At 44.6% G+C, this 17,334-nt stretch overlaps 1 long non-coding RNA gene across 1 annotated transcript in view; it reads left to right on the top strand.

Annotated features, from left to right (window-relative positions):
* Window positions 1-17,334, top strand: part of LOC135297745 (uncharacterized) — a 36,514-nt gene that overhangs the window by 2,471 nt on the left and 16,709 nt on the right. Inside the window, exon 3 of the long non-coding RNA XR_010359669.1 lies at window positions 586-678. This is a non-coding gene — a long non-coding RNA (uncharacterized LOC135297745). The remainder of the gene's footprint in view (window positions 1-585; window positions 679-17,334) is intronic.

The raw sequence follows: 17,334 nt of genomic DNA, 5'->3' as shown, positions 1-17,334 counted from the left end.
TTTATAACTGCCTCTTTTCCCTCTTGTCTCCTCCACTGATAAAACACCATTTTTATGACTGTCATCAAGTGTCTTTCACATTGCCAGTATTGATTTCCCCAACCCCTGGAAGGCCCAGAATGTCACCTCCACGATGCTCCCTGAAGCCACTGGCTTGGAAAACAGGAGCACTCAGGTTGCTGCTGCCAGACACTGGTTTCCCACGTGGTGGAAAGGAGACAAGTAGCCCCAAGTCACTGGGCTGGTTCATCTCTCTCCACAGTGCTGTTCCCCTCACCTCCCTGCCTGTCTGTGTCCTGAAGCTGTGTGGCCAACATGCCCCATGTGCCTTGTCTGAGTAATCAAAGTGCAGGGGGTGGAAAAGAAATTCCATTCTGGATCGTTTAGCTCTACCTTCAATTTCTGGTGGCATCTCAAGGGTTGGGGTGGCTCTTGGGCTGACTTTTCAGCATGCCTTCAGGTTCAGGAGAGTGGCACCTGCTAGGCTCTGCAAAGCCAGTGGGGCCTCACCTGTAAATCTGGGCAGAATTGGGGTCTTTGTGGCCAGAGAAGGAAATCAGTAACACTCTTCTCTTTCTGTTCCAGTTCAGAAAATATTCCTCCAGGTGTGAAGTCTGATGTCAGTCAGCTTCAGAGAAACAGCACCAGCTGAGCTGAGGACCTGCAAGCAAGTGTCAGGTCTGTACCAGTGTCTTAGATCAGTATTTTCTCTGCAGAGTCACTTTTTCCTTGCATGGAACCATGATTTGCAGCTCAGCCTCTGCCTGTGACATACCATCATGAGACCACATTGCTTATAGAAGGCAGAACCTTTCTGTGTTATGCCAAGCTGCCCAACATGTGAGATACTGGTGGGCACCCAGACCATTTGTTGTTTTCAGAGCACTCCCAGAATTTCAGTCCTTGTGGCACCACATGTGATGTGTGTCAGGGACTGTTGTTAAACCCCACTGCCAGCTGAGGGAGGGAGGAAAGGAGAAACAAAACCACAGCTTGAGTTATTGCTGGAGACGGGACTGGAACTCGGCATTTCCTGGGCAGATTACCACCCTTCACTTCTCCCTCAGCTGGTATAATTAGCAGTGTCCTGGATCTCTCTTATTCCCATGCAAGCACACATCAGAATGCATTTTTCTTTGAAATTGTCTGTCTTGGGGTCATTTGTGTTGTGTTGATGATCTGTTGTCTGCAGTGAAATGCTCACTGGTACACTGTAAATCATGAAGAGATGCAAAGGCATCCATTTGTTACTACTGATTCAATCTCTGTGGATTTATGGAATGGGCTACCTGTAAAACTTTGGGAGCCAAGTCTCAAAAAACCCCCAATCCTTTGTGGCTCTTCAATTTTTTTGTTCTTGGCTGCTAGCCATGCGGACGGATGTCTTACATCCTTGAGATGAACTTAGTGCAGTCCTCATTGACCTAGCAAGCCATTTTTTCCCTGATGACAAGCTGGGATCACATTTTGTAATGACTGCTGCAAGATTGTCTTGTTAGGGAAAGGGCTAAGGTGGGATAGTCTTTAATGACAATGAAAGCACCTCATAAAACCTGATTCTTCGGTTTTACAGGCATGGCTGTAAGAATTTTAGCCAATGCAGACTTAGTAAATCAGTCAGTCAAAAATTATATCAGTTGAAGTATAATGTTCATGGCAGTCCAAAAACCTGAACATGTAGGTGATTTGGAGGGCATTTTGTTAACTCTTTAATTGGTCGTTTGAGTGCTGGAGGCAGTAGCTAATTGCCTGTAGGTCACAGTAGTCCTAGAGCTTAGGTAAATGTGTATTGTCATATGTCACATTTTCATATGGCTCCTTTGCACAGGTTGGTAAAAATGATTGCTGCATAATTAAAATTAAGACAAGGTGGGAAAAGTGATTCAATTAAACCCCTGAAGCCATTGCACAAATTATCTGAAGTACCAAAAACTAATGAATAGTTAAAACTAGTTTTATCTTTTTACTCTTCATTCCTGAATCCTGAGGGTATCAAAATGGCTGAAGTCTCTCTCAAAGTTCTCAGAGGTGAGTTTTTGGGTGGGCAGTGCAAGTATGAGTCAGCACAGAGGAATCCAGGCCTTTTAAAATACCAGCACACAGAAACTTTGTTACCTACTTGTTTGGAATTGAAAATAACCAGACCTTACGCACAAGAGACCTTTGGTTTCTCCACCAGCCCAGAATTATTTTGAAAACATCTGCAATATTTCACTCTGCATGCAGCAGGTATTATATACCAGGGAGGGTGATGACAGTAAAAATAAATGAGATATGTTGTAACCAAAACATCCCAAGTTTTACATCATACATTTCACAAGCCTAGCAAGCATCCTGTGCTCTGACTTGAAGGCTGTGAGGGCATGTGGTAGTTTTACAAATGTCTATTAGTATTAACAAATATGTTCCATTATTAGACAGTGTGCCACTGCCCCAACCTCCCAGTGCAAGAGGTGAGTTAATATGGCTTATAAAATATAAGAGTGCTGCAGGCACAAACTGTGGAAATCAGAGCCCTGGCTAAGCAGGAGGTCTCATTACATTTTGTGGGACAACTTACTAGAGGCCTGAACATGAGCATTAAAGCTGCCTCCCAGCTAAGGCTTTTTATGGTTCCTGTCCTTTCCCAGAGCCATACAGCTCTAGGAGGTTTAGAGCAGCAAGGTCTGCACCTTTGGATAGTGGCAGTGTGCTAATCTGACTACTTTTAAAATGAGAGGATTGAGATGGGTGTGTTTGCACTTTGCTTTTTAACAGAATTGCTGGAGCCTGAAAGTAGCAGAGCACTGAGGAGGTGTGCTCTTGTTGTTTTTTGGGTTTGTCTTCAGGTTTTTTTTCTTTTTTCTTGCATGGCTCTGCGCTGGTAGCTGTAAACTCCCATTTCTTGGAAACAAGAGTGTTTCTTGGCCGGGTTTGCCAGCACTGTGTGTGTCTGCACAGAGAAGACCCAATGTGTTGAAACCATATAAAACAGTGCATCTTTCAAGGAAGTCAAAAAGTCTGGCTGCTCTTCATTAGAACAGATATGCCCTGCAAGGTTCCTAAAATATGCCCTGGTAGGGACTGTCTGCAGCCATCCAAGTGGAGGTGTCTGTAGACATTTCCCCTAGAGGGATGCTGTGGATGCACAGGTGAGGAACACAGTGCCTTTTTGTGCTTCCACCTCTTTGGAAGTGATTCTCACCCTGCATTTGAAACAGTTAAAAACCCTCTTCTGTTGCTTATTCAAACTTAATCAGAACCCTTAAATAGGAACTAATTTACTGTCACAGGTAGCATGTTCATCTCAGTACTAGCTTTATCAAACCAAAAAAAAATTCCCTGCTGAGGACCAGGGTGATTCAGGGAATAGTAGGTTATGAAAACATGATGATGTCAACTCACTAGATGAGTCTTTCATTTTAATGGGTAAAGCTTCTGTAGGTAGAAAAAATAAACCTTCCTAAAGATCTCTGTGGATCAAAACCTCAAGCGATGAGGAGAGCAAAGAAAAAGGAGAAAACTGAAGCACAGGAGGTGTTCAAATCGTGTGAGCTCTCTGCTTTCCCATGCTTCCTGGTGGAAAAGCAAACAGCCAGACATCGTCAGGAGTGTCCTAAAAAGTCAGAATGTGAGTGGACAAGTTGCAGTCTCCCCCCAAAAAACATTTTTTCAGTCTTTTTTGATGTGTGTTCAGCCTAGACTGCTGGTAGTCAGAGATGAAATTTCCACTGCCTGTGATTCAAGAAAAACACTGCTTATGTCATTAAACAGAGTGTTTTTCTGTAGCCTTTTCTGTATGGTCTTGGCTTGAGACCACCCAAACTCCAGGTGAAGTAGTGCTTGGGGCAAGTCGAGCTTTTCCTTCCCCTCCAAGGCATAAGCAGCAAGGCTGCAGCTGATTTCATAAATGCAGACTGATATTTTTAGGAGGCCACCAACACAAAACAGGTTATGGGATAGGCTGTTGTGGATTGCACCAAGAGAGTGCTGAAATTCCTGTCCTGCTTATAGGAATGTGGAAATGACCCAAGAGTGTTTGGGATGCCTTTGTGAATTTCATGTATAGTATAGCATTATGTTTGTAGAGATGTATATGGCAATACCATGCAGGGCTAATATGAGGCATAAAAGTTGTTAAAAGGCATTATGTGACACATTCACAATTTTTCCTCTGGCTACAGAGAGTGAGTCAAGGTCATGGCACCAAATTCATCTTTCAAAAGTGTCTCATTTCATTGACTATGGAAGTCTTGGACCACTGCCCTGTATTTACTATAAAAATATATATTTTAAGCTATTTAAAAAAATAGTATTTTGATCTGTTAATATAGACCTTTTCAAAGAAAAAATGCAAGCTTTTGCCACCAGCCAGGTCCATTCCCATGTCATATCCTGCAAATAACAAGTGTATTAAAAAAGTTTTAAACTTGGATTGAGGAATGCAGCCAAGGTTGCTGGTTCAGGAGCCAGGAGCACAACCCTTGCCTGCTGGGCTTTGTGGAGAAGACCTACACTATCAAAGCTCTGGGAGGTAAAGGAATGCCTTAGGGCTTTGAAGAAATTCTTTTAAAAGCCTGTGGTATTAGAAATACAGTGAGAAAGGATTTCCACAGACTTTCTGGAAATGCCCTGTGAGTCACTGGTGGGTTTCCCTGGGAACTGAAGGAGGCAGCAGGAAGCTGGTAATGGCCTATTAAATTCAATAGGACGTGCTTTGGTGCTGGGTGGTGGGACCATGGCACTAGTGAGCAGCAGGATGTGCACATTGTGTTCCTTTGGGGGGCATTTTCCATGTTTTTAATACATGAGACAAACTTAAACCTCATTTCCAGTGAGTCTGGGGTCCCACCATCCTCGTGTTATCTCAGGGAGGACACCCCTTGCTCACATTAATTCCATGTGCAAGGACCAAAAAAACTGCTTGAGGCAAGAGTTCTTGGGTCAGCCCAAAAAAGGGCAGGGATATGGAGATTCCTTTGGCAGTGGGGTTGTCCAGGGATACATCTGGAAGGCAAGGTCTGCTCTGCCATGGGTGGAGCTGTAACAGTGAGAACATCACTCAACTCACAACCTTTCCAAGAGGATAATGTTCTTTGTGTGTTCCCACCTTCTCCTGGCTCATACATAAATGGCAGCAAGGCTGACAAAACCCTGCTGGGTGCCCAGAAAGGGACAAGGTTAAAAATGGCCGGGGTGCAAAGAAGGACTAGACATGAATAGAACTGGATTGATTGCCTTAGACAACTTTATGGCTTTGTTTTCTTTCCTAAAGTCTTTTGGTGTGGTTTTTTTTTTTTTTTTTTTTTTTTTAGTAAAATAAATCACAGCTCATGAGATAGCACTATGCAAATATGTCAGAGTATTTTTGGTGGCTCGCAATTAGCCTTGATAACCCAAAAGATGGAGGCTGGCATATGCCATGGGTGGAGTCAGGGGTATTGTGCATCTTTGTGTCTGTGGACGTGTGACAGATTTCTTCAGTCAGATGCAGGCCAGGCTGAATTTAGCCACCTTGGTCTGGATATTATCCATGTGGCTAAAATTGCCAGATCATTTACCCTGGAAATTATTGCAGTGGTGCACTGCCAAATGCACAGTTGTATTGTTCCTTTGCTTCGTGCTGTTGGGTGTTAAATGTACCTCTGAGCCTTAAGCAAGTCTTGATTGAGTGTTTTTTGTTTACAAGAAATTATAGATGGGGAGAGGAATCTTTCAGGATCTACCAAAACCTTTGTCATTTACTTGTAGCTTAGGTAGTTAGGACTCAGAGGGTGAGGAGGAAGTAAAAGGGTTTATGTAAGAGCTCAGATGATGGATCACTTGAATTTATAGTGGGAAATCTGTGTTAGTGAAGGCTGGAGCGGGAGCCAGAAAATTTTAGGATTTTCTACACACGACAAGAGATCAATGGCTAACCCAAGTTTGTGAGCCATAAAATGAGCAGGCTGTTTAGACCTTAGGTAGGTGGTGACAATAAATCTCCTGATGATGTGGAGATGAAGGCTCTCCTGTCCCTATCTACAACAACAGCTGTTTCCTTGGAAATGTGCACAGAGACACTCTGCTGTTAAAAACCCCTGCCTTGTGCCATTGGAATGCTGAGACCGTCCAGGCTGGGAATTGTGGGAGTCCCTTTTTAAGATGTGAACATGTTCAGGTATCCCTGACGAGCAGCCATTTGGGGCACCACATCTTCTGGAGAGCTCTCAGGGTCTGCATGCTTGAGAGGTGGCATCCCAAGCTAGGGAGATGTTTGTTTTCCAATTAGCTCTTGTCTAAGAAATAGAACTACAAGAACAAGCCCTCCATTAGGAAAATAACTGTAAATGACAAATTCTCCACTGCTGTTCCCAGAGCAGAGAGATTTATTCTGTTAGGGTCACTCATTCTGCAACAGAACTTCTCTTACCATTTCATGAGGAGATAGTCTGATGTCTCTGTGGGGAAAGTTCATCCCTCCATGCAGTCCTCCTTTTGGGCAGGAGCAGAAAAGCGATTGCCAGGATGAAGGAGTAGCAGCTCTGCTGGAGCTGGCAGCCCTCTCTGGGAACCAGCCCTGCCCACCAGGGAGAAGTTCTGTTCTCCTGCAAACCACATATTTCACTGTGCACTTGCAAGGCACAGGTGGACATGACACAAACCTACATTTCAGTCAATAAAACCTCAATGCAGACAAGAAATATTATGTCCTTTCTTGTTTGTTTTACAGAAGAGAACAGAGGCTTCCTGGCACCAAGAGACACCTTTTTATTTTCTTTTTTTTTATTATTATTATTATTTTTTGGCTTTCACTTTCATCCTTTTGCCTCTGTGGAAAGAGGGAGACATTGTGGCTCTAGGTGCATCTGTTTTCACTATTACCAAACTTATTATTTCAAACTGAACTTAAGGTCCAAGGACCAGCTCAGTTTCCTCCAATAATTTCTGAATCTTTCTCACATGACCATGTCTTGTCATGATGAGCATGAGAAGGAAACTAGGAAGGGCAGTCCAGCTCTCCAAAGCAAAATCTTGAGGCTCTTTTTTGAAATTCTCACAAATTTGGGTCAAGGTTTATTGGCAGGTTGAATTACAAACACGCATGGCTCTAGATGCCCGCTCTGTTCTGTGCTGCCTTCTTCTGAACCCTGAAAGTCTCTCTGCTAAGAGCTTGCAAACCAGAGTTTGCAATCCCACTGCTGTCTTGCACGGATTCAGCCTTGGCTCATGGGAACAGTCAGGGTGCACAGCCCAGCTCTGTCTGACACGCTGCAAATGGTTCCTGAAATACAGTGTTCCTTTTCACCCCGTTTGCTTCCATTTCCCAGCACAACAGCACTTTTTACCTCCTTTTCCCCTCCATCTGGCACTTGCCTCCTTCCTCTTTCCCTGCAGCCCACAAATGCTTCTGTTGGATAAGCAGGGGCTAATCTTGGAGATGAGGGAAGCAGTGGTTTTCCTCAGAGCTCTGTGGCGAGGTCCCCTCTGGCAGCGAGGCCCCAGTCCCCACCTTCTCCTTTCTGGGTGCATCCCCAGGGGGAGTCCTGGCAGCCACAGGGGTCCCTGCTGAGCAAAGATCGTCAGGTCCAGTTACAAATGAAAAATGGGATGGATCAGATGGATTAGACAGAAGATGGATTGATTTTTCTTTTTTCTTGAGTAACTTGAATTTTTAATAGCAACTTGAATTTTTAATAATTGTAAGAATTTTAGTTGGTGGGTTTTTTTTTTTTGTTTTGTTTCATCTTAACTGGTTAAAGGTAAATATCTGCAATTTTAGCAATATTGCTTTATTCTGATTGGACACTTGGTACTCTTTATTTTTGGAATGAAATACTGTACACGCCCTTCCAGCCGAAATAGGAGTGTTCTTTTTAAAATTTTCTTTCTAGGAATGAACGCCCCCATAACAGTCATTGCTGAACTGTTTGCAGTAGACAAACACAAAAGGGCTGTAAATGCAGACAGAGATCAAAATCAAAAGAAAGATTCTCAAAAATGTTTGTCACTGTTTGCTCACCTTTGGAATATACGTCCTGTTCCTCTTCTTAAAATATTTTATTTTATTTTTTTTAGTATAGCTGGGTAAGCTGGTATTTCTTTTGCTCAAGCTGTCTCTAAACTTATATTTCCAACAGTGGCAGCAGATTATGAGACGATACTTATAGAAATGACATTATATCATTCTTTAAAATACCCATCCTGAAAGGCAAAATCTGGAGAAATTATAGGACTAAGAGGCCTCCTTTGAGAGGCAGAAACTATTTTAACTTGTTATTTTTAGAGCTCTGCAAATCACATATTTTTCTCTTCACTGGCAATTCAAAAAAAAAAAATTGGAAATTGTAATAAGTTTTAAAAAAAAGAATCCTTCACAACTTTTTTTTCTATAAAATGGAAAGTTGAAATATGTCATTTGTGGGCAAATGAGATACTTCACTTTAATTTCACCATTTTTATTTTAGTGCCTTTTCTCAGATGATAAAAATTAGACACAGAATGGTGTGTTTTGAGCTGACTGCTCATGTGGATGGGATGGGGGTTCTTGGCCAGGACACCTGTCCTGGAGCATGAGCAGTGACATGGACACGGGGACAGCCGTGTCCTTAGCTGGCTGATCCATTGTAAATGTTCCTGGGGGTCTGTGGCCCTTGTGTCCACCTCCACCCTCCACCACAAAGACTAAAAAGAGATTTGACAAGGAATGTTTCTGAGGAAGCACGCTGATACCTCCTGTGATTGTGGGCATTATCCTTGGGTGAGCCTTGTACGCGGCTTTCCAGGGATGGGAAGTGCTGTGTGAGGAGCCCCCCTGTGCCCTGGGAGGTGCTGGATCTCCCAGCCATGGAGCATCCCTACCTGTGCAGCAGCCATGCCTATGGAGTGTCCCTAGGCATGAGGGAGGGATGCTGCCCGCCCATCCTTCCCAGTTCCAGCTGTTTCCAGTAAGGAGATGGGGCTGGAAGCACAGCAAACTGCTCCGATTCCTTCTGGCGTTAAGGAAGGTTGAGCACTGAATTTGTTTTAGTGGGAGAGGTCTTGAAGAGGGGCCTGACTGGGAACAATCAGCCACTAAAATCTGATGCAGTAGGAAGAGGTGGAGGAAAAAAAAAGAGGAGTAGGAGCAAAATACCATCAGCAAGAGCAAGCTTGGGGCAATAAATGAAGATATTTCCATTTGGAAGCAGAGGTTCAGGAGATCTGGGGAGGGTTGGATGGTTGATGTGATATTCTGTGAGATGAATTATGGGGTTGGAGTGTCTTAGGAGCAGCCAGGTGACTGGATGCCCACAGGATCTCACACGGGGAGATCACACTCGTGATTTCACACTCATGGGGCAGTGTCAGAGAGCACCTTCACTTGCCAGACACTCTGCTCACAAGCACATGTCCCAGAATATCCAGTCTTGAGCCCTTTCCAGCTTGGGAAGGGACCACTTCAATATTCATTTTGGATAAAGAGCGGTAATGCTTCTATTTCCTTTCTCTGTTCTTTTTTTAATGAGAAAAGATCTTAGCAGACAAAACTTGTTTTTCAGAGATCTCACCTCCAAAACTTTTTCCTCAGAGTGATTTAGCCTGCAATTTTAGAGTTTGTTTAATTACATTTTTAAACTTCCCTCCTTTAATTACTCCTTTTTTAAATTTTTTATTAACACCTAAATATGCTACTATTTGGGGCACAAACAGACAGAGATTACAATTAACAGAATAATTACACTCTTTTTGTCAGTGTAACCTCATGGTACAGAAAGTATTACAAATCCATTTTAAAACATATTAAATGTTCATATTAATGAGGATAATAGAGAACAAGTACCAGCAAACTAAATATTGTTAATGATTTTGAGCTATTAAATTCATTACCATTTCCTTTCATAATAAAGTGGTTAGTTGCTAATTAGACCTTTTTTAACTCATCATTATTGAATTCATTACATTGTGTGCAGTTAACCCTTAAAAGATCTGCCCGGGTTTACAGATGCAATTAAAAAATAATTTCAGCAGCATCTGAAGCCGAGATGCCATTCTCAAACCCGCTTGTATTTTTGACAGTAGCTCCATGTACTTTTCTCCTGGTACATTTTCTTGACACATCATGCCTAGCAGCTTCTCAGCTGTCACAGCAGCTCCAGCAACACGTACGATGGAAACATGCTGTATTCATTTCATTTAATAGCGTTTAATGCTAAAGCTAAAGTAGAACCCACTTGTTTGGCCAGGGAAAAAAATACCCATCAGCGCTAAATGGCTGACGTCAACGAGCTGCTCTCCTCCGAGTTAAATCTGCTGGGAGTTGGGATGAGGTACCTTTTCCTCCTACAAGGACGGATGTGCTTGTGCCTGTCTGGGTGTCTGGTCTTTCTCTGCAGCCCTAGATGGAAATCCCATCCCTGCCGGGGTTCATGTCAAAAATTCTCTTGATTGCAAGGCATCCCTGAACTCGTCTTCCAGCAGCTCTGAGGGTTTGCTCCAGTCCTGGGGATGGGATGAGTGCCACCGTGCCTGTGTCTCGTCCCACAGGTCTGATTCCTGGAGAGGGCACTCCTGGGGACTGAATCAAAGGGCTGCTTTGCTTCTCCTTGTTCCTCCTGTCCTCACTCCTTCAAGAGAGGGAGAGGACAGAGCCGCCATCTCTTAACTTCTTTCTTTTTGTACCGTGCACCCTTTTTTTTCCTTTCAAAAAACCCAAAACACAAACACCCTCCTTCCTCCCCAAACACTTTGAGTTACAGGCATTTAAATAACGTTGGGACTAACGGGCAGCGCTCCATGCTCTGCCTGGCTGTGGCACAGCAGCGTGGCAGGAGAGGGGCAGTAGTGCCTGGCTGGAAAATGCCATTTCTGGAGCAGTTCTGCCGTGGCAGCAGCGCTGTCGCAGCGCCAGCAGGCAGCCGTGCGCCGCTCGCGCCACTCGCTGCAAGCAACCCCCACCAAGGAACAATTTTACCTGGGTAGGAAAGGCTTGGTGACACTTATTGCTGCTGTGCTTGATGGCTGGAAGCTGGGCTGATGGATACCCTGCAAATCCAGGAGATAACAGGTTAGCTGTGCACGTCCTGCACGGCTCTGGAGAGGCTCTGGCCGCGCTCCTGTCGGGGTGCAGTGTGATGTGGGGGTACAGCTGTGGGCCCCATGCCTGTTCCCCAGTAAATACCCACAACAACACCACAGATCTGTAACCTCTGTTTTATTTAAAACCTGCTCCCTTTCACCTGTGAGCAGCGAAGGTATAAATGTGCCTCACCAATCACATTGGACTATTGTATTATACAGTCTATTGAATGTTTTTGGCAGGCACGAGCCCCTGTGCTACTGTGTCCTTATTTTATTATTGTTTTGAGGGTAGAGCTGTGTGATTATCCATTCTTGCTTCAGGCATAGCAAGCCATCTGGAATGCTTATTAAACCCACAGGCAGATCAGAAGGATATAACTCTGATGATGTACATGTACATGGGCTGTACTACATCATCAGAGCATTGCTTCTCTGATGATGTAGTACACATTAGTGGGCCTAGATAATGGATTAGGACTAGCAGAGTGAAAGTTAGACTTTTTGAAGGATGGATATGGTGAGGTTTTTTTTCTCCCTCTGGGTAACTGCTGGCATAAGATGTGGAAAGGAAAATTTAAAAGTGAGCCAAGGAGGCTTCAAAACTTGTAAGTGCTTAGCTTGTCAATGGGGAGGGACAAGTGGTGATCAAGAGGCTTAAGGAGACAGCTTTGAAACCCTGAATCATTGCAAAGAGGTCATATGTACTTGTCTGCTCGAGTGAAAAGGGACATGGAATGTGTCCAGGAAAATGCCGCTTCCCGATCCTCCGTTGGTTGGTCACCACGGGGTGGGTTTTGGGCAGGACTTTGGCTTTTCCTCATCCTCCAGTCCCGCAGCAAAAAACCCAACACCCTGTGTTATGACACACAGAACTAGTTTTTCAGCAGTTTCCAAATTTATGCTCATCACATATTTGCAAGTACTATTTAGAAATAAGCTTTTCAAATGAACGAGGGATCTGATCAGCTTTCAAACTAGCCATGTGTCTTCTTTTCTGAGTATGAAAAGAAAATCAACATCAGTAAAAAAGAAAAACAATCTGGGCACTACGTATGGGCTGTAGGTGAAGGAGGGAATAACTATTTGCATCTCTGTGGAGTTCTAAATATAATTTCTATTTCTCTTTGTTCATAACCCTTTTTTGCAATGCTTTTCCGAGGTAGCTGATATTTGTCTAATCATGGAAAGGTGTTTCGTGTCTAAACAAAACCTTTTCCTGTGAAAGCTGGGAAGGTTTATAAAAGCTAGGTCATTCAGTCGGGAAGCTGAATGTGTGCTATGCAATTTAGATAACAAATTGCACACTTTAAATATCAAACTGTAAATATCAAGTACTCAAAAGAATATTGACATTTTTGAGCAATTCCAAAGAGTAACAGAACTTTCAAAAAGGAGCCGTACATAGTGAACATATGCTCTAAAAATCATAGCTGTAAAGTAAGGCAAATGCCTGTTTTAACAATGGCAAATAGCAAGTGGGGAAAGGGATGGGTCACATTTTATTAATGCTCAGTGTGTCTCAGGTTTGTCAACACCCTCACCTGTGGGGCTGAGGAAGGGTGCAGTGTGAGTGGGGAGGTGCACATTAATTTGTGATTTTGGCTGCAGAATAGCAACACTTGAGTAATTGCTTTGCCAAAATTCGCATTTTAGGTGCATGGCTTTGCAGTTTGATGGTGACCAGGTTATCCTTAAGGTATAAAGGAGGGTTAGTAAAAATTCCCAATTAGAACTGGAGTTCATAATTTAGATGGCTGTCAACTGATAGCTCCCATATGACAGATTTTGAGGTTTTCACTGTGAGGAACACAGTGAACCCCAGCTTGTGACCATTATGTGCTTCTCTTTATTTCTCCTTGATGGACACAAGGAGAGTTTGTTTTCTCTTTCTGAGCAAGATTCCAGAGAAGTTTCTGTTTCATTCCTGTGAAAAATAGAAGGAAACTTGGAAAACTCTTCCCTCTCACTGCAAATCAAATGGACCCTTTTTGGATAGTCCGTGCTAGCACAGCTCTTGGGTAGCAATTTTGGCAGGAGGAGGGTGTGTGGGTGCCCGTGTGTGTGTGTTCTGATTTCCAGATTTGCACCTCTCTCAAGTATAGCATCCAGCTTTTGCCCTTTTCCAAGCCTTCCTTCTGCTCTTTCCCTGGGTGCCTTACCATGCTTTTGCTCACAGGAGCACCTTCCTTCTCTCCCCCACGAGTTGCCCTTTATCCTCTGGATTCTCCATTCTTGCATCCCACTGCAGGGCTGCTGCAAAGCCGGCCATGTCCCCACTCACCTTCCCGAGCCAGTTTGCTTCTTTCCCTGCCACCACTCTGTCCCCAGCTCCTGCTCGCTGGGGAAGGAGATGACAAACTGTCACTTTCTCAAACACCCTCTCCTCCACCGACTACTCTTAAAGAGGCAGTGGGATAAATGAAATTCAGCATTCGAAAGGCTCAACTCCTCCAGAAAATATTCCACCCACAAGTGGGGAGCTTCAAAATCCATTCCTAGCAGTTAATGCTCCATCCTAAATGACACAGCTTTTCAGTAGTGACATGTGCATTGATCTGCATTACAAAAATAAGAGAAATAGCACTTCTTTTCAGCAGCAGATAATTACCAGCATACATCAGGTTCCCTCCTGCTGATACCCACAGGGTGGAGGGGATGGGAGTGGGCATTAGGTGGAGGGGAAGCGGCCGGCTCGCACGATCAGCCAGATAAATAATATTGATTGGGGTTTGTGGGAGCCTCGCACACCCTCCTGGCTGGTGCGACGAGCCACGGGGGGACAGTCACTCCAGTTACAGGATTTCACCCCAGTCATGTCTGCCTCACAAAGGTGCTGGTTAGGCACGGGCAGGCGGGAGCTGAGAGCTTCTCCAGCCCTTGTCAGGGAAGATCAGAGCCAGGTGGCCGTGGCCCAGGTGGAAGAGTGGAATGAACCAGGGACAGATGTGTAAGAAACCCTCCCAGCTCCATCAGTGGGGCACAGCCACCCCGGTGAAAGCACAGAGCTCCCCTCTCTGCCTTGCCTGCACCCCTCTGCACACAGGGAGCTCAGAGCTGTGGGAGGTAATTCCCAATGGCTGACTGCTGATTCTTGCAGGCTGCATGATGAAACCTTGTGCTCCACTGGGACCAGGCTCTGCCTGAGGTGTTGGAAAAGTCCCCCTCTCTGGGGTTTGGCTCTGGGCTCCAATGAGCAGCCTCTGCTCTCTTCAGGTGAATTCATCTTTGCAGGAGCTTCTCTGCAATGATCTCCCCTTGGGCAGGAGACACCCCAAATATCTGTGAGGGAAGGGGTGCCACTCACCAGCCTCCAATGCCTGCACTGCCCTCAGGCAGGACAAGTGCCTTTACTTGACTCTCCTCTCTTCGGGGCAGATGTCTGAAAAATCACTGCTGTCATTTTCCTGGCTGAACCATCAGTACACAAAAACACCTTCATTTTCACAGGAGTGCTGAAAAAGCTGCAGCTAGCAGGGAAAGGGGCTGCTGCTGCCTGTGTGGGACTTCCCCATTTCTCACTTCATAGTCTGTGGTACTTCAGAGGCAAATAAAACCCATTGGCAACGGGACTGAAAGTGCTCTCTGGGTCTAAGCACGCTCCAGTGTTTTAGCTCCACTGAATTTCCTCTCATCAGTGAATGCAATCTGCCGTGAGAAAGTTTTACTGTCTCTGAGTCCTTATGAAAACATTCTTAGATAATTGAGACATTCCCAAACAATTAAGATAACCAGATGTGTCTGTTATTTGTAATTACCTGAACATGAATTCTTTCTTCAAGAACAGTTCCATTTTTTTGTGCTTTTTGAATTACTCCAGATAATGGATAGGAAGATTAACTCCTCTGAAAAGTAATCTGTGGTTTGTGCCCAGCATGTCTCATTCTGATGCAAAATCACCTCCTCCCAGAATTAAGTGCTGGGGCTGAAACAATATGTGAAATGAACTTTCCAGTTCTGCTGTACTTGTGGTCCCCAGCCTGCAGTGCCCTTGCAGGTGACACCATGGGGTGAACTTGGAGGCTTGAAGTCTGTGAACAACCCATGAAGAAGATGCTAAAATGATTTCTTCAAGCAGGGAAAATTGCTGAAGGCTCGAAAGTGGTTTCACAAACCACTTCGTTAAGTAGCACAGTTTGAATAAAAGGGCTTTTGCACATGCTGCATTTGCACCTAGAGCTTCTGCAGCATTTTCATTTTACAAAGCACCTGGCTTTCTCTGCATTGCAGCGCCCAAGGAGAGGGAAGACGAGGCAACCTGGCAAATCCACAGTGTAGGAAAGACACCCTTGCGTTTGGTCACTCCTTCTTCTGGGCTTCAGTATCAAAATTGGTATTTCCAGTCACAACTTTCTGTTGCAACATGAGTCTTTTGAGTCTTCCCCCTTCCCCACATCATCAAACAGAGCTTGATTGAGAAGGGGCTGCTCACACCCAGCTCTGGGGTTGGCATTTGGCCGTCACTTTTCTGAGGAGCCTCCTTCTCTCTGCTTGCTCCTGGGTTTCCCTCCTGCTGTGCCTGCAGCTGTGCTGCTGTTTCACCAGGACATTGGCTGCATTCCCATGGCAGGCTTTTTGGAGGCAGCTCCCTAAATTCAGCTCCACCCCAGGAGCTGTGTCAGTGGTCCTTTCTGCACCAGGGTCTGTAGCTCCGTGCTGGTTATTTCTGAATTGGAGTCATTACCTTCAAACCCCTTTTTCTGGTCCTTTTCCTGGGAGGGTCTTTGTGGAGAGACAGGCAAAGGGCAGCACTGCTGGAGCTCATAGCAGCTAAGCTGTTTAATCACAGCTGTTATCCTCACATCCTACTGCTCATCTGATGCCTGGGCACTGCAAGGAGGAAGGGGGAAGTGTCCAAGTCCCAAGGTTCTGGTCTGCTTTTCCTCTCCTGACTCAATGGCCTCATCTTTGTCTTCTCCCCAGACAACCTCCTCCCATTCTGTATGTGCTGGTAATTGACAGTGGTGAGTCCAGTGGTGATGATGTCACCTTCAGTTGTTCCAAGACAAGTTTATTTTTCAGAAAAAAAGAAAGAAAAGCAATTCTTGCATGAGTACTTGATGACTGGTGAGTTCAATATTAAGGTCTTTTTTTTCCCTTTAAGCTCTTTCTCTCTTTCTCTTGACAGTTTTGCTCTGGGCGCTGTTATCTTTGTTGTCCCTAAGGAACATCCTTGAGTGTGTTAGTCATGTACATATCAACTGAGACTTCTGTCACCACTTTTCAGCCTGCTGAGGACTTACAGATCACAGTATTGTCTGGGTGCTGAAAATAGATGGGGCTTGGAGATGGTTTGGGAGACTGGTGAGAAATGCCTGCTTGCACTCCTGCTCATGGTTAGAAGGTTTGCTCAGTATGAGGTGAAGTCCATCCTCTCTGCTGCATGCAGGGAGCTGGGACACATTTCCCAGGTAGGGGAGCACGTGGTGGAGGATCTGGTGGTTTAAATTCCCTCTCCCTCAAAAGTGGAAGGCATCATCAAGTTGTTACCTGGGAGCCTACTGATGTTTTCAGGCATTTTTCATCCCTGAAAATGCAAGGCGGGATTTCTGGTGCAGGGAGGCAGTGCAGCACTGATTTCTTCACTGGGTTCCTTCAGGGCTGATTCTCCTCAATCAGAGCAGTTCCTTTATGTTATTTTATATTTTATATTGTGCATGTTTTTGTGTTGCAAGAAAGGAACACGCACATTTCTTCTGTGTGGTCATTTTGTGTGCAGCAAAACGTGGCAATCTTTTGAGGTGAACTCCATACTGGTGGGGAGAAGGAGCCTTATCTGAAGCAAACCATGAGCTGAAGTTTTCCTTCAGGTGAACTAAGACTTTACAAAGCCTGGCTTGGGATTTCAGGAATGGCTTGAAGACCTATAATAAAGTAGGGAGTTGCACAAAAGGATTTAATTTTAATAGCATTGTGTGTGAGAGCAAGAGGGAGAAGGCTGGAGTTTAGTCACACAGAACGAAAATATAAGGGAAGGGAGACAGAGGGAGAAGAAAACTGGGCTAGGTCAAAAAGATTGCAGAAAATTCCAATAAAAGATGAGCCAAAAGCATGAGGCATGAAGCAGGCTGGTAGGAAAGTGTTTGTTCAGTTTGAAGGTATTTGTTACTGGGACAAGAGCAAGGTGAGAAGGGAAGGGAAAGGAAATTGAGCCTACAACTACTTCTGTATCTACTACTGAAAAGCGTAACCATTACTGAAATGTGTTTTTTCTTCCCTTTGAGATTGTGTGAATGCTGGGCTTCTTTCCCTCAGGAGTTTCTAAGTGTCTTTTTGTACTAACAGTAAAGCAGACATCGTGGTCCTACAGTGAGCAAC

This window comes from Passer domesticus, chromosome 3, assembly GCF_036417665.1.
Source record: "Passer domesticus isolate bPasDom1 chromosome 3, bPasDom1.hap1, whole genome shotgun sequence".
In the NCBI taxonomy this organism is placed as follows: Eukaryota; Metazoa; Chordata; class Aves; order Passeriformes; family Passeridae; genus Passer; species Passer domesticus.
The sequence above is the reverse complement of the archived record's forward strand: the minus strand, read 5'-3'. Positions and strand labels throughout refer to the sequence as shown.